Raw genomic sequence first — 17,410 nt, 5'->3', positions numbered from 1 at the left:
TGAAGGATCTTAATTTGAGCCAGTTTGTTACATTAAGAAAATACTCCTGCAGCAACAGGGAATGTGAATTATTATGTGGATTATAATTAATGGACATTTTTGTAGAGGTTGATCCATTTTTCGAAGTGGAAATTACAAACTTCAGAAGCCTTTTTAACCTCAAAGACACCATATGTTTAATATTTCCTGTATTGGAGGAAAGTTCTCCTGCAAATGAAGATCGTACATCTGTAGCTATCGCTGACAGTGAGCAAGACTTGAACAATGCTAGCCTTATTGCCAGCTCATTCCCTCAAAGCCTAATTTGATAACTAACATCTCTATATGATTCCCCCCCCCCCCCCCCCCCCCACCCCCCTTGTGACTAATGGAGGACCAACAAAGTTGTCTGGCAAGAGCCTTGTGGTTCAGGAATATTTTTTTGTAGTTCTGTCTCCCAGAAGTGATGGTGCAATTAACCACACAACCAAACACATTCTCCATAATTCTCACTTCCCTAGAACTTGTAAGACGGGATGAACAATATTTTGGACAATGTGCTGTAAGGGCTCATAGTACGGTCATTCTGTAATGCATGGTTTCTTAAAAGCATAAACAAGTGGCAGTCCAAGCAGACAAATATTTCAGCTGTAATAATGGTGACATGCTCCTTACTGTCTCTGACCACGAAAGAGCCGGGACATTAAGGGAAACTACAGTGTTGAGGAAAATTCTCACCTACCATAAACAGGTCTTGGAGAGTGACGCAGACAACTAAAACATTACCTCATCCAGTCCCTACTGTGAAAACATCACTTCAAGCCCTGAAGTGTTTTTGTTCCTTCTACGTGGGTGTAGTGTGGGGTTTACGTATTATTTTTCTCAATCTTTCATGCAGAAGGTACATTACATATTTTGTGATTTTTGGAATGGGTCAGGCAGGAAGCCTTCCAATGCTCGGATGCCTTTGAACAATTTGCAGACGCAATGATGCATGGCGTTGCTTACTTTATGGCTTGGGAGCTGTGAAATCAAGTACTTAACCAACATTCATCTTCTCTTCTGACCCAGCCAGATGCTTGTCAGTTTGGGATATGTTATATTTGTCATTTGCATATACATTTTGGCCAAGGCCAACCAGCTTTAACTCTGTTCTGCATCATGCAGATTCTTTGCTAATAGTGTTTCTTGGCTGTTACTTATTTGGACATTTCCAAAAGATTCTTAAACACACATCAAGCATTACACACTTGTTCAGGTTTCACAGTTCTAGTAAAGAAGCTGAAAATGTCAAATGTCTGGCAACCATGTACTATGTGTCTCACTTGCACAGGCTCTACAGACATAACGTAACTCCATCTCCAACTTCTTAGGGCTGAGATTGCGCTAGCGGGATTGATATGACAACAGCCAATGAAAGTGCAGGGTGCCAAATTCAAAACAAATTCAAAACAACAGAAATACCATAATTAACATTCCTCAAACATTAGAAGTATTTCACACCATTTTAAAGACACACTTGTTAATCCCACCACAGTGTCCGATTTCAAATAGGCTTAACGGCGAAAGCACCACAAACGATTATGTTAGGTCAGAGCCAAGTCACAGAAAAACACAGCCATTTTTCCAGCCAAAGAGAGGAGTCACAAAAATCAGAAATAGAGAGATAATGAATCACTAACCTTTGATGATCTTCATCAGATGACACTCATAGGACTTCATGTTACACAATACATATATGTTTTGTTCGATAAAGTACATATTTATATAAAATAAATCTCAGTATACATTGGCGCGTTATGTTCAGTAGTTCCAAAAACATCCAGTGATTTTGCAGAGAGCCACATCAATTTACAGAAATACTCATTATAAATGTTGATGAAAATACAAGTGTTATGCATGGAACTTTAGATACACTTCTCCTTAATGCAATCGCTGTGTCACATTTCAAAAAAGCTTTACGGAAAAAGCAAACCATGCTATAATCTGAGTACGGTGCTCAGAGACCAAACAAGCCAAAAAGATATCCGCCATATTGTGCAGTCAACATTAGTCAGAAATAGCATTATAAATATTCCCTTACCTTTGATGATCTTCATCAGAATGCACTCCCAGGAATCCCAGTTCCACCAGAAATTTTTGTTTTTTTCGCTAATGTCCATCATTTATGTCCAAATAGCTACTTTTGTTAGCGCGTTTTGTAAACAAATCCAAAGTCACGAAGCGCGTTCACTAGGAGCAGACAAAATGTCTAAAAGTTCTCTGACAGTCCGTAGAAACATGTCAAACGATGTATAGAATCAATCTTTAGGATCTTTTAACATAAATCTTCAATAATGTTCCAACCGGAGAATTCCTTTGTCTGTAGAATTGCGATGGAACAGAGCTCGCTCTCACGTGAATGAGCGTCACGAGCTCAAAGCATTCTGCCAGACCTCTGACTCATTCCTCTCTCATTCGCCCCCACTGTACAGTAGAAGCATCAAACTAGGTTCTAAAGACTGTTGACATCTAGTGGAAGCCTTGGGAAGTGTGACATGACCAATATCCCACTGTATCGTCAATAGGGAATGAGTTGAAAAACAACCAACCTCAGATTTCCCAATTCCTGGTTGGATTTTTTCTCAGGTTTTTGCCTGCCATATGAGTTCTGTTATATTCACAGACATCATTCAAACAGTTTTAGAAACTTTGTTTTCTATCCAAATATACTAATAGTATGCATATATTACCAACTGGGACTGAGTTGCAGGCAGTTTACTCTGGGCACCTTATTCAGCCAAGCAACTCAATACTGCCCCCAGCCATAAGAAGTTCATTCTAGAATTTTTGTGGGTTTTATCTTGCAACGGGAAATTTCTGAATAAGGGAAGTTCTGGTGCCGTTTGGGCAATTTCAAGTATTGATTGGGGATTATTTTTGAATGAATTGTAACTGTTTTTCTGGGTGATTTGTGATGTTTTACTTGAGCTTACCATGACTGTGTTTTTGTATTCTAATGTGTGTATACAGTGCCGTGAAAAAGTATTTTACTATTTTCTAATTTTCTACACTTTTGCATATTTTTTATACTGAATCTTATCAGATATTTAATCAAAACCTAATATTAAATAAAGGGAACCTGAGTCAACAAATAACACAACAATTACATTTATTTCATTAAAACCCCTCTGGGATAGGGTCTAGTTTCCGGAATTTCTGCCTGACTGACATGCCCAAAGTAAACTGACTGTTACTCAGTCCCAGAAGCCAGGATATGCATATAATTGGTAGCATTGGATAGAAAACAAACTTTTCTAAACTGTTAAAATAATGTCTGAAACTATAACAGAATCGATATGGCAGGTGAAAATCCGAAGAAAATCCAACTAGAATTGTTTTTAGCTCCCGGGCTCTTATAATGGGAAGCTATTGTTTCTATGTAAATCCATCTCCCAGATTGCAATTCCTATGGCTTCCACTAGATGTCAACAGTCTTTAAGGTTTCAGGCTTGTTTTTTGAAAAATGAACAATTGTTTATAGTTTTGGTGAGAAGAGCACCGGAACAATATCAGTCTTTCGGCGCGTGAGGGAGAGGCCGCACGCTTACTAATTAACCTTTCCTATTGAACGTGCTACTTTCCATAAGAAATATTATAGTTTATTAAATTTTTTGAGTACCTGAGGATTAAATAGACATTTTTTAATGTTTGGATGAAGATTAGCGGTAGTTTTTGGACTCCTTTGTCTGCATGTTGAACGAGTGGATTACTGAAATCGATGGCGCCAACTAAACAGACTTTTTGGGATATAAAGAAGGATTTTATCTAACAAAACGACCATTCATGTTGTAGCTGGGACCATTGGGATTGCAAACAGAGGAAGATCTTCAAAAGTAAGTGATTTATTTAATCGCTATTTGTGATTTTATGAAGCTTGCGCTGGTTGAAAAATATGTTGATGTGGGGCGCTGTCCTCAGACAATCACATGGTATGCATTCGTCGTTAAGCCTTTTTGAAATCGGACAACACAGTTAGATTAACAAGAATTTAAGATACTTTTATGTTCATGAATGTTTAATATTACGATTATTTATTTGAATTGCACGCCCTCCAATTTCACTGGATGTTGTCGGCTGATGTCCCGCTAGCGGGACGCCTATCCCTGAGTTAACAAACTTATGCAACACCCAATGCCCCTGTGTGAAAATCGAATTGCCTCCTTACACTCAATAACTTGTTGTGCCAGCTTTAGCTGCAATGACTCCAACCAAACACTTCCTGTAGTTGTTGATCAGTCTCTCATGTCGCTGTGGAGGAATTTTGGCCCACTCTACAGCACACCTGCTGTAACTAAGTGACATTTGTGGGTTTTCAAGCATGAACTGCTCGTTCCGAGTCCTCCCACAACATCTCAATTAGGTCTGGCCATTCCAAAACTTAAAATGTGTTGCTTTTTGCCATTTTCATGTAGACTTGATTTTGTGTTTTGGATCAGTGTCTTGCTGCATGACCCAGCTACACTTCAGCATCAGCTCACAGATGGATGGCCTGACATTCTCCTGTAGAATTCTCTGATACAGAGCATACTTTATGGTTCCTTCTATTAAGGCAAGTCATCCAGGTCCTGAGGTGAAAAAGCAACCCCAAACCATCACACTACCACCACCATGATTGACTGTTGGTATGAGGTTCTGCAGTGTTTGGTTTTTGCCATGAGGGGACCAATCATCCAAAAAGTTATACTTTTGAATCTTATGCCCATTGAACATTCTTCCAAAAGTCTTGATGATCAAGCAAGGTGCTTCCAAGTGTGTTTTGGAAAACTTTAGCCAACTTTTTGGATGACATAGGTCCCATTATGCCTGATGTGATAACATTCAGTATAAAACAATTCAAAAATAGAGAACAACAAAAAGGGGGCAAATACTCTTTCATAGCACTCGTAAAGTATTCAGACCCCTTGACTTTTTCCAAATTGTGTTGCGTTAGTCTTAATATTGACAAAGCAAAAACAGGATTTCATAAATGTTCCCAAAAACATTTTTTTTTTAAATATACAGTTGAAGTCGGAACTTTACATACACCTTAGCCAAATACATTTAAACTCAAAATTCCTGACATTTAATCCTAGTAAAAAATCCCTTTCTAAGGTCAGTTAGGATCACCACTTTAATTTAAGAATGTGAATTGTCAGAATAATAGTAAAGAGAATGATTTATCTCAGCTTTTATTTATTTCATCACATTCCCAGTGGGTCAGAAGTTTACATACACTCAATTAGTATTCGGTAGCATTGCCTTTACGTTGTTTAACTTGAGTCAAATGTTCTGGGTAGCCTTCCACAAGCTTCCCACAATAAGTTGGGTGAATTTTGGCCCATTCCTCCTGACAGAGCTGGTGTAACTGAGTCAGGATTGCAGGCCTCCTTGCTCGCACATGCTTTTTCAGTTCTGCCCACAAATATTCTATGGGATTGAGATCGGGGCTTTGTGATGGCCACTCCAATACCTTGACTTTGTTGTCCTTGAGCCATTTTGCAACAACTTTGGAAGTATGCTTTGGGTCATTGTCCATTTGGTAGACTCATTTGCGACCAAGCTTTAACTTCCTGCCTGATGTATTGAGATGTTGCTTCAACATATCCACATAATTTTCCTCCCTCATACTGCCATCTATTTTGTGAAGTGCACAAGTCCCTCCTGTAGCAAGTACCCCGACAACATGATGCTGCCACCCCCGTGCTTCACGGTTGGGATGGTGTTCTTCGGCTTGCAAGCCTCCCCCTTTTTCCTCCAAACATAAAATTGTCATTATGGCCAAAAAGTTATATTTTTGTTTCATCAGACCAGAGAACATTTATCTAAAAAGTACAATCTTTGTCCCCATGTGCAGTTGCAAACCGTAGTCTCGCTTTTTTATGGCGATTAGCCTATCAGAAGCTTCTAAAGCCATGACATAATTTGATAATAAGATTTTTAAAGGTGACCCACTGAAATTGTGATACAGTGAATTATAAGTGAAATAATTTGTCTGTCAACAAATGTTGGAAAAATGACTTGTGTCATGCATAAAGTACATGTCCTAACAGACTTGCCAAAACCATAGTTTGTCAACAAGATATTTGTGGAGTGGTTACTTTTTTTTTTTTACTTTAGTTTATTTTGTCAATATTTTTTTTAATCTATTTATTGAACTGCATTGTTGGTTAAGGGCTTGAATGTAAGCATTTCGGCACATGTGACAAATACAATTTGATTTGATTTTGATTTGATTTGAAATGTATATTTACTCTGTTCCATCTCACTGCACAATCCACTGTCTCATCAGTTTAGCCAGGGAATTTCTAAACTTGAAATTCGATCTCCAGCTGTCCCATAGTAATGAACGTCTTGGGAGTCGGAACGAGACACATGCAGGCAGCATTTCTCAGCGAGTTGAAATTATGAATCAGCTGGCATCATTTTTGTGGATATATACAAAGAAATGTCCATAGAAAACAGTTAAAATTAATCGAAATGTGGCTAGTTTGCGGTCTTTCCAGCTTCAGTTTGAAATTATTGTGTTAGCTGTGTTGTTGGCTAGCTCTTCTGAACAACAGTGTCCTGACGAGAGAGCCAGGCGAAATCGTGGAGCATTAGCTTATTGTTATGAATGTATCCAAATAAATGTCACTAGAAAACAACATAAACATTTGCAAATGCAGCTACTTTGCTGTTATTTTGGATGCACTGTTTGACGTGACTGTAAGTTAGTCATATTTGGATAGCTAGCAAGCCAGTATGGCAATGGAACATGTAGAATGAACGACTGAGTCGTGTCCATAGCTGCAGAACAAAAAGACTGACTGACTGGGTCATGTCTCTGGCAACCGAACATCCCTCCAGCTTGGGTAGCAACTCAAGATTTCTGCCAAGACTATACAGTGCCTTGCGAAAGTATTCGGCCCCCTTGAACTTTGCAACCTTTTGCCACATTTCAGGCTTCAAACATAAAGATATAAAACTGTATTTTTTTGTGAAGAATCAACAACAAGTCGGACACAATCATGAAGTGGAACAACATTTATTGGATATTTCAAACTTTTTTAACAAATCATAAACTGAAAAACTGGGCGTGCAAAATTATTCAGCCCCTTTACTTTCAGTGCAGCAAACTCTCTCCAGAAGTTCAGTGAGGATCTCTGAATGATCCATTGTTGACCTAAATGACTAATGATGATAAATACAATCCACCTGTGTGTAATCAAGTCTCCGAATAAATGCACCTGCACTGTGATAGTCTCAGAGGTCCGTTAAAAGCGCAGAGAGCATCATGAAGAACAAGGAACACACCAGGCAGGTCCAAGATACTGTTGTGAAGAAGTTTAAAGCCGGATTTGGATACAAAAAGATTTCCCAAGCTTGAAACATCCCAAGGAGCACTGTGCAAGCGATAATATTGAAATGGAAGGAGTATCAGACCACTGCAAATCTACCAAGACCTGGCCGTCCCTCTAAACTTTCAGCGCATACAAGGAGAAGACTGATCAGAGATGCAGCCAAGAGAACCATGATCACTCTGGATGAACTGCAGAGATCTACAGCTGAGGTGGGAGACTCTGTCCATAGGACAACAATCAGTCGTATATTGCACAAATCTGGCCTTTATGGAAGAGTGGCAAGAAGAAAGCCATTTCTTAAAGATATCCATAAAAAGTGTCGTTTAAAGTTTGCCACAAGCCACCTGGGAGACACACCAAACATGTGGAAGAAGGTGCTCTGGTCAGATGAAACCAAAATTGAACTTTTTGGCAACAATGCAAAACGTTATGTGTGGCGTAAAAGCAACACAGCTCATCACCCTGAACACACCATCCCCACTGTCAAACATGGTGGTGGCAGCATCATGGTTTGGGCCTGCTTTTCTTCAGCAGGGACAGGGAAGATGGTTAAAATTGATGGGAAGATGGATGGAGCCAAATACAGGACCATTCTGGAAGAACCTGATGGAGTCTGCAAAAGACCTGAGACTGGGACGGAGATTTGTCTTCCAACAAGACAATGATCCAAAACATAAAGCAAAATCTACAATGGAATGGTTCAAAAATAAACATATCCAGGTGTTAGAATGGCCAACTCAAAGTCCAGACCTGAATCCAATCAAGAATCTGTGGAAAGAACTGAAAACTGCTGTTCACAAATGCTCTCCATCCAACCTCACTGAGCTCGAGCTGTTTTGCAAGGAGGAATGGGAAAAAATGTCAGTCTCTTGATGTGCAATACTGATAGAGACATACCCCAAGTGACTTACAGCTGTAATCGCAGCAAAAGGTGGCGCTACAAAGTATTAACTTAAGGGGGCTGAATAATTTTGCACGCCCAATTTTTCAGTTTTTGATTTGTTAAAAAAGTTTGAAATATCCAATAAATGTCGTTCCACTTCATGATTGTGTCCCACTTGTTGTTGATTCTTCACAAAAAAATACAGTTTTATATCTTTATGTTTGAAGCCTGAAATGTGGCAAAAGGTCGCAAAGTTCAAGGGGGCCGAATACTTTCGCAAGGCACTGTATGTTTATCATTATTTGAATATGTTGGTAAGCGTTGTATAAAAGTGATAATGCCGGTGCCCTCAAAGCCGGTGTTTGGTGGATATATTCGTGAGATTTCGTGAGATTTGGTAGAGGGGCCCCCCCACCTAAAATATTTTCGTGGCCCATCACTTGACGTCGGAGAGAAAACAAAGTTAATTACCTGCGATTCTACACATTTTGTAATGGGGTGAAGAGAAAATAGAGACATTTTATAATGCATTTTATGCAATTCTACAAATTTTACCATGGGGCAGAGAGAACAAAATGTGTCATTTTACAACTAATTTCCTGTAATTCTACCCATTTTGCCATAGGTGAAGATATATGTTTTGCAGTTTTAAACTAAGAGAGGAAATTCACTTTTTTTGCCAGTTTAATGACGATGCCCATAATATATTTGGGCTAGGGCTGTTAATGGTTATGCTTATCGGTCAATAGGTTCATTTGCATAATTTAGTGGAATTAATTTGGCACGTGTCTTTTCATTAGTTGTCATTAGAACCTGACTGATTTATTGTTTGACTGATATTATCACGGATATTAGCCTTTTATGGCTAAAAGGACCAATTTAGAATAGATATATAGAATTACTTTTTTGCATTTCATTATTTGTCCTGAAGAAACTTCTTCTCGGGCCTAACAACACCCGTGCCAATAAATACTCCAAACACTGGATTCTCGGGCATTATCACTTAAGAGTGCCTTGAATTTAAAATATTCTGCACACCCTAAAACATACACACATATGCGTACCTGCATCCTTCATTTCGCTTGTTCAAGTATACGTGCCCATCTCCAAAGAGCGCCTCTCATCTGGATACGAAAGACATGCTCCTCCAAACGTATTCAATTATTCAGTCCTATAATGCTGTATCAACGGTAAGACTAGGCTATATTTTGCTTAATGAGACCATGCCTCAAACATACAATTTACAGGCTCCAAGTGTTTTTTATTTTAGGAGCAGTGGCAGAATTTATTAAAATACTGATGGAGAGAATTGTTTCTCACTTTTAAAATGAAAATGTAGGCTGTAGGAATCAAGAGCTTGATGAACGCTTTTCACACTCTAGTGGACAAAAGTGGTGATGACAGCTAAATATCTTTCAAATTTCAAATTATGTCTTCTTCTCCCCGGCACAAATGGTGAATAGTTCATATTTTCCTTGTGGTGTGGTGAACTCAATATGATTCACTTCGTTTATTTTACTAGAAATTATTATGAAAGGTTCTGCACAGAGCACAGAACAACTGCCCCAGAGTATCCTGTTGCAGGCATGAATAAAGGTATTAGCAAGGACGTAGGAGCCGGGGAGACTGAGGCCTCTTTATTTTGAAAAGGCCTCTGCGGCTGGAATATGAGTCACTTCCCCCGCCTTCACTGAGTGCTTCCTTCTCACTCTCAGTTGTTACAAGCAGTGTGACAGTGTGTGAGTGAGAGAAACAGCACTGTGCAGCACAAGCATCATTTCTCACCGCACAAGGTGAATACAAAGTGAGATATTGACATGTCAGTTGGCTAGCTAGCTTGAAGCTACTAGCTGAACACAGTCACTAATGTCATCAACAACATGAGTGAGGCTAGCTAGCCACAATAAGGATTAGACACAATAGTGGAATTTGTGGTTCAAAATAAAAGTCGGAATTTCCTATTTTTGTTGGCAACAACATAGTACGTTTAAGTAAAAATGTATGAATGTGAATGAAGGTTGAAATGTTAGAACGAACGTGAGCAACTATAAACTTTCTCCTGGCTAGTAGTTAGTTAGCTTTACATTTACAGTTTAGTCATTTTTAGCTGTGTCAGGTTTTATCTAACTAGCTAATGCTGGGTAGTTCTGGATGTGTGAAAAACTGATAGTGAATGTTTTGAAGCCAATAATACTTGCTAGCTACAGAATTACTTGCACAATCACTGTCTTAGTCGTCATCATATAGCAAGTTAACAACGGATGTGCCACCAGAGAGAAGAAAAAGCACCTAAGAGTTTTATTTCAAAGGATTGCAAAGGAGATTCTTGGCCACTGACCCCACACCACCCCTGGCAAACTAGCTGAGATTAACTAGCTGAGATTAACACGTTTAGGCATGACATGGGCTCCTGAATGGTGCAGCTGTCTAAGGCACTGCATCCTAGTGCTAGAGGCATCACTACAGACCCTGGTTTGATTCCAATCTGTATCACAACCGGCCGTGATTGAGAGTCCCATAGGCCGGCGCACAATTGGCCCAGAGTCGTCTGGGTTAGGGTTTGGCCGGTGTAGGCCGTCATTGTAAATAAGAATGTTCTTAACTGATTTGCCTAGTTAAATAAAGGTTCAATTATGGTTTTGCCTGCTACCTGTTTAAATTATATGAGCAAAAAATCTAAAATTTTATTTGGAATGGCAAGCCAATCAAAATTATTGGATTACTCACTCATTAATGCATTTGGATCAAAAATAAATAAGCTCCAACATTATTTATGATAGTCTTTAATAATTACATGTTTTGACTGTTTTGACCAGGTTCATCTGCTCACGTTGTGTGTGTTCAATTATTTGTGACGTGGCATTTAATGCATAATGAAGATAGAATCCGCCGTATTTGATGCTTATATACTCTAAAGTTTTACAGAGTATCTGTTCATCAAGATCTTTATGCTTCGTTAATAAAATAAAGATAAAAAATACTTTAAAAATGCAGATGTTTATTTCAACTACTGTACAGTACATTTCAGCTACAGTTTAGTTGCACTTCCCCCGAGCTCCACGACCACGGGTAAAACCTTGCTGAGAAGTTTTCAAATACTTATTTTTCACAAGGGCTATTAGCAGGACAATAGACATGATGTGGTTCTAAAAACATTGAATGTCTCGCAAACTTTGATCCATGCCAGGGCCTGCAGCACGCAAATCATTTGGTCCAAACTACAGAACAGTACAAAACAAGAGAACACACATGGTTAATGTTCTTGGAAAAAATATATATAATTAAACACTACCGTTCAAAAGTTTGGAGTCACTTAGAAATGTCCTTGTTTTACATGAAAACATACATGAAATAAGTTGCAATATGAATAGGAAATATAGTCAAGGTGTTGACAAGGTTATAAATAATGATTTTTAATTTAAATAATAATTGTCTCCTTCAAACTTTGATTTCGTCAAAGAATCCTCCATTTGCAGCAATTACAGCCTTGAGGACCTTTGGCATTCTATGTGTCCATTTGTTGAGGTTTTCTGAAGAGATTTTACCCCATGCTTCCTGAAGCACCTCCCACAAATTGGATTGGCTTAAAACTCCTTGTAACTACCCATCCCGGATCAGGGAGCGTTGTCATCAACTACAGTAATTAGCATAACGCAACGGACAAAAAATATTTTCTAGAAAATATTCTTATTCATGAAATATAGTGAAACACAGCCTTTTGTTAACCAGTTAGAGCTCTAGGGGCGCTATTTCATTTTTGGATAAAAAACGTTCCCGTTTTAAGCGCGATATTTTGTCACGAAAAGATGCTCGACTATGCATATTCTTGACAGTTTTGGAAAGAAAACACTCTGAAGTTTCAGAATCTGCAAAGATTTTGTCTGTAAGTGCCCCAGAACTCATTCTACAGGCGAAACCAAGATGATGCATCACCCAGGAATTAGCAGAATTTCTGAAGCTCTGTTTTCCATTCTCTCCTTATATGGCTGTGATTGCGCAACGAATGAGCCTACACTTTCTGTCGTTCGCCCAAGGTCTTAGCAGCATTGTGACGTATTTGTAGGCATATCATTGGAAGATTGACCATAAGAGACTACATTTTCCAAGTGTCCGCCTGGTGTCCTGCGTCGAATTCGGTGCGCAATTGCCAGCTGCTTCTACTTTACCATTTGATTCAGGGGAGAAAGCATGTGTCCAAGAACGATGTATCAATGAAGAGATATGTGAAAAACACCTTGATGATTGATTCTAAACAACGTTTGCCATGTTTTCAGTCGATATTATGGAGTTAATTTGGAAAAAAGTTTGCGTTTTGAGGACTGAATTTATGGATTTTTTTTGGTAGCCAAATGTGATGCATAAAACGGAGCTATTTCTAATACACAAGGAATCTTTTTGGAAAAACTGAGCATCTGCTATCTAACTGAGAGTATCCTCATTGAAAACATCAGAAGTTCTTCAAAGGTAAATGATTTTATTTGAAGGCTTTTATGTTTTTGTTAATGTTGCGTGCTGGATGCTAACGCTAATGCTAACGCTAAATGCTAACGCGAAATGCTAACTCTAGCTAGCTACTTTTACACAAATTATTGTTTTCCTATGGTTGAGAAGCATATTTTGAAAATCTGAGATGACAGTGTTGTTTACAAAAGGCTAAGCTTGAGAGATGGCATATTTATTTCATTTCATTTGCGATTTTCATGAATAGTTAACGTTGCGTTATGGTAATGAGCTTGAGTCTGTATTCACGAACCCGGATCCGGGATGGGGAGATCAGAAAGGTTAATCACCCTGTCATCTCAGATTTTGAAATTATGCTTTACAGCCAAAGCAAGACAAGCATTTGTGTAAGTTTATCAATAGCCTAGCATAGCATTATGTCTAGCTAGCAGCAGGCAACCTGGTCACGAAAATCAGAAAAGCAATCAAATTAAATCGTTTACCTTTGATGAGCTTCAGATGTTTTCACTCACGAGACTCCCAGTTAGATAGCGAATGTTCCTTTTTTCCAAAAATATTATTTTTGTAGCCGAAATAACTCCTTTAGTTCTTCACATTTGGCTGAGAATTCGACCGGAAATTGCGGTCACGACAATGCCGAAAAATATTCCAAATTAGCTCCATAATATTGACAGAAACATGGCAAACGTTGTTTATAATTAATACGCCAGGTGTTTTGCAAAGATCTATTTGATAATATATCCACCGGGACAGCTGTATTTTCAGTAAGTCCAGGAGGAAATATAGCTACCTCTGTCTATTACGCAAGAATTACTCTGAGAGCCCTCAGCCGGACACTTACGCAATGTAGTCGCTTACGCTCATTCTTCAACATAAAGGCGTGAAACTACGTCAAAATGCTGTAGACTCCTTGGGGACTACGTAGAAAAAAGAATACCTCCGTTTCTTGTCCACGTTTTGTTTATAAATCCACCGAAATTGCGGTCACGACAACGCTGAAAAAACCTCCAAATTAGATCCATAATATCAACAGAAACATGGCGAAAGTTTTTTATAATCAATCCTCAAGGAGTTTTTTAAATATCTCTTCGATAATATATCAACCGGGACAATTGGCTTTTAAGTAGGAGCGAGAGGAACAATGGCCGCCTTTGTCTATTACGCACAAATCACTCTGAGAGCCACCACCTGACCACTGATGCAATGTTGTCGTTCACGCTCATTTTTCAAAATAAAAGCCTGAAACTATGTCTAGTGGCTGTAGACACATTAGGGAAGCCATAGAAAAAGGAATCTGGGCAATAGGGATGCATAGGAAAACAGGGGTTTCAAAATAAGAGTCACTTCCTGATTGATTTTTCTCAGGCTTTCGCCTGCAATATCAGTTCTGTCATACTCACAGACAATATTTGTACAATTTTGGAAACTTTAGAGTGTTTTCTATCCTAAGCTGTCAATTATATGCATATTCTAGCATCTGGTCCTGAGAAATAGCCCGTTTACTTTGGGAACATTATTTTTTTTTTAAATGAAAATAGTGCCCCCTAGTTTCAAGAGGTTAAAGAAAAGCGAACAGGTCTGTGAGAGCTGGAATTCATACTGGTTGGTAGGTGATCAAATACTTGTGTCATGCAATAAAATGCAAATTAGTTACTTAAAAATCATACAATGTGATTTTCTGGATTTTTGTTTTAGATTCCGTCTCTCACAGTTGAAGTGTACCTATGATAATAAATTACAGACTTCTACATTCTTTATAAGTAGGAAAACCTGCAAAATCGGCAGTGTATCAAATACTTGTTCTCCCCACTGTATGTATGTATGTATATATATATATATATATATATATATACATACAGTGCCTTGCGAAAGTATTCGGCCCCCTTGAACTTTGCGACCTTTTGCCACATTTCAGGCTTCAAACATAAAGATATAAATCTGTATTTTTTTGTGAAGAATCAACAACAAGTGGGACACAATCATGAAGTGGAACGACATTTATTGGATATTTCAAACTTTTTTAACAAATCAAAAACTGAAAAATTGGGCGTGCAAAATTATTCAGCCCCCTTAAGTTAATACTTTGTGGCGCCACCTTTTGCTGCGATTACAGCTGTAAGTCGCTTGGGGTATGTCTCTATCAGTTTTGCACATCGAGAGACTGACATTTTTTCCCATTCCTCCTTGCAAAACAGCTCGAGCTCAGTGAGGTTGGATGGAGAGCATTTGTGAACAGCAGTTTTCAGTTCTTTCCACAGATTCTCGATTGGATTCAGGTCTGGACTTTGACTTGGCCATTCTAACACCTGGATATGTTTATTTTTGAACCATTCCATTGTAGATTTTGCTCTATGTTTTGGATCATTGTCTTGTCGGAAGACAAATCTCCGTCCCAGTCTCAGGTCTTTTGCAGACTCCATCAGGTTTTCTTCCAGAATGGTCCTGTATTTGGCTCCATCCATCTTCCCATCAATTTTAACCATCTTCCCTGTCCCTGCTGAAGAAAAGCAGGCCCAAACCATGATGCTGCCACCACCATGTTTGACAGTGGGGATGGTGTGTTCAGCTGTGTTGCTTTTACGCCAAACATAACGTTTTGCATTGTTGCCAAAAAGTAAAATTTTGGTTTCATCTGACCAGAGCACCTTCTTCCACATGTTTGGTGTGTCTCCCAGGTGGCTTGTGGCAAACTTTAAACGACACTTTTTATGGATATCTTTAAGAAATGGCTTTCTTCTTGCCACTCTTCCATAAAGGCCAGATTTGTGCAATATACGACTGATTGTTGTCCTATGGACAGTCTCCCACCTCAGCTGTAGATCTCTGCAGTTCATCCAGAGTGATCATGGTTCTCTTGGCGGCATCTCTGATCAGTCTTCTCCTTGTATGAGCTGAAAGTTTAGAGGGATGGCCAGGTCTTGGTAGATTTGCAGTGGTCTGATACTCCTTCCATTTCAATATGATCACTTGCACAGTGCTCCTTGGGATGTTTAAAGCTTGGGAAGTCTTTTTGTATACAAATCCGGCTTTAAACTTCTTCACAACAGTATCTCGGACCTGCCTGGTGTGTTCCTTGTTCTTCATGATGCTCTCTGCGCTTTTAACGGACCTCTGAGACTATCACAGTGCAGGTGCATTTATACAGAGATTTGATTACACACAGGTGGATTGTATTTATCATCATTAGTCATTTAGGTCAACATTGGATCATTCAGAGATCCTCACTGAACTTCTGGAGAGAGTTTGCTGCACTGAAAGTAAAGGGGCTGAATAATTTTGCACGCCCAATTTTTCAGTTTTTGATTTGTTAAAAAGTTTGAAATATCCAATAAATGTTGTTCCACTTCATGATTGTGTCCGACTTGTTGTTGATTCTTCACAAAAAAATACAGTTTTATATCTTTATGTTTGAAGCCTGAAATGTGGCAAAAGGTCGCAAAGTTCAAGGGGGCCGAATACTTTCTCAAGGCACTGTATATATATTCCCTAGGGCAGTGATTGTGGGGTGCTGTCATTTGGGTGGGATGTTAAATGGGTATCCTGACTCTCTGTGGTCTCTGTGGTCACTAAAGATCCCATGGCACTTATCGTAAGAGTAGGGGTGTTAAACTTGGTGTCCCAGCTAAATTCCCACTCTGGCCCTCATACCATCATGGCCACATAACCATCCCCAGCTTCCAATTGGCTCATTCATCCCCTGTAACTATTGGTGGCCATCTACTCCAGCCTTGTCTGTAAAACACTCAGTTACATAAATTAGAATTTTTGAGCTAGTTGTGTGTTGGTATGAAAGTGTATAAATTGGCTGTAGTTGGTTCTCAGTTCTCAGGCTAGAAATCTTGCTGCCAATTTAGTGACATTAGCTAGATAACAGCAAGCTGACAATATTGACATGTCTATGTTAGGTGTGCTAAGATAGCCAGTCTAATAGAGATCAATACACTAAGTGGGGTGGTTAAATTGTGTATTTTGTTGTACTGTAGGTGGTACAGAATCTGATTCCACCAGCATGTGCTTCTAACCCCTAGCTCTGCACAAGGTGAAGGTAAGTTGGGAAAAATACAAACTGATTGCTAAGATAGCTCAATTTACAGTAAGCATGGCATAAACATGAATTGGGTCATGTTTGTATGGTTTTGTATTTGTATTATGGGATTACAGGTAGCCTAAGGAGTGAGGACCATAGACTACCTTCCAGACCATGTAATCAACTTAGTCTACCTGTCACACCTGCTCCTGCAACACCCTCTACTGCTCATCCTGTGTCTCATTGACCTGCCGCCACTCCCCCAGTACTCTCTCCCTCTCCGTGTGTGATGGTGTGGGCGGAGACAGGTGTGCTAGAGTCAGAGCAGATCCCCACCAGCTGCAACCCGTTCCATAATCAAGACCTCTACAAATACTCAGCCCTGCCTCTTCCACACTGCCGGAACGTAATCTCTGTTTATTCTGCCCGCTCTGACTCTGGTCCCTGTCTCACGGCTCGTCCTGATGCTTCTCTGTCCTGGATTTCCCACACTACTACCCCCTTGGATTCCCTCCGGACCTGCGTACTCTGTCTCAAACCCTCTCGCCTCAGCCTCCGCACGTGGTTTCCAGCAACTCGCCCGAGCTTCCCCTGACCTGCACTCCATCTCCCCCCTGCGGTTCAATAAATACCTTGGTTACTTCATCCCAGTCTCCTCGTCTGAATCTGCTCTTGGGTTCCCCTGTTCCACTCTGCGTA

Source organism: Oncorhynchus mykiss, chromosome 7, assembly GCF_057628025.1.
Source record: "Oncorhynchus mykiss isolate SJ-2025 chromosome 7, ASM5762802v1, whole genome shotgun sequence".
Classification (NCBI taxonomy): Eukaryota; Metazoa; Chordata; class Actinopteri; order Salmoniformes; family Salmonidae; genus Oncorhynchus; species Oncorhynchus mykiss.
The sequence above is the reverse complement of the archived record's forward strand: the minus strand, read 5'-3'. Positions refer to the sequence as shown.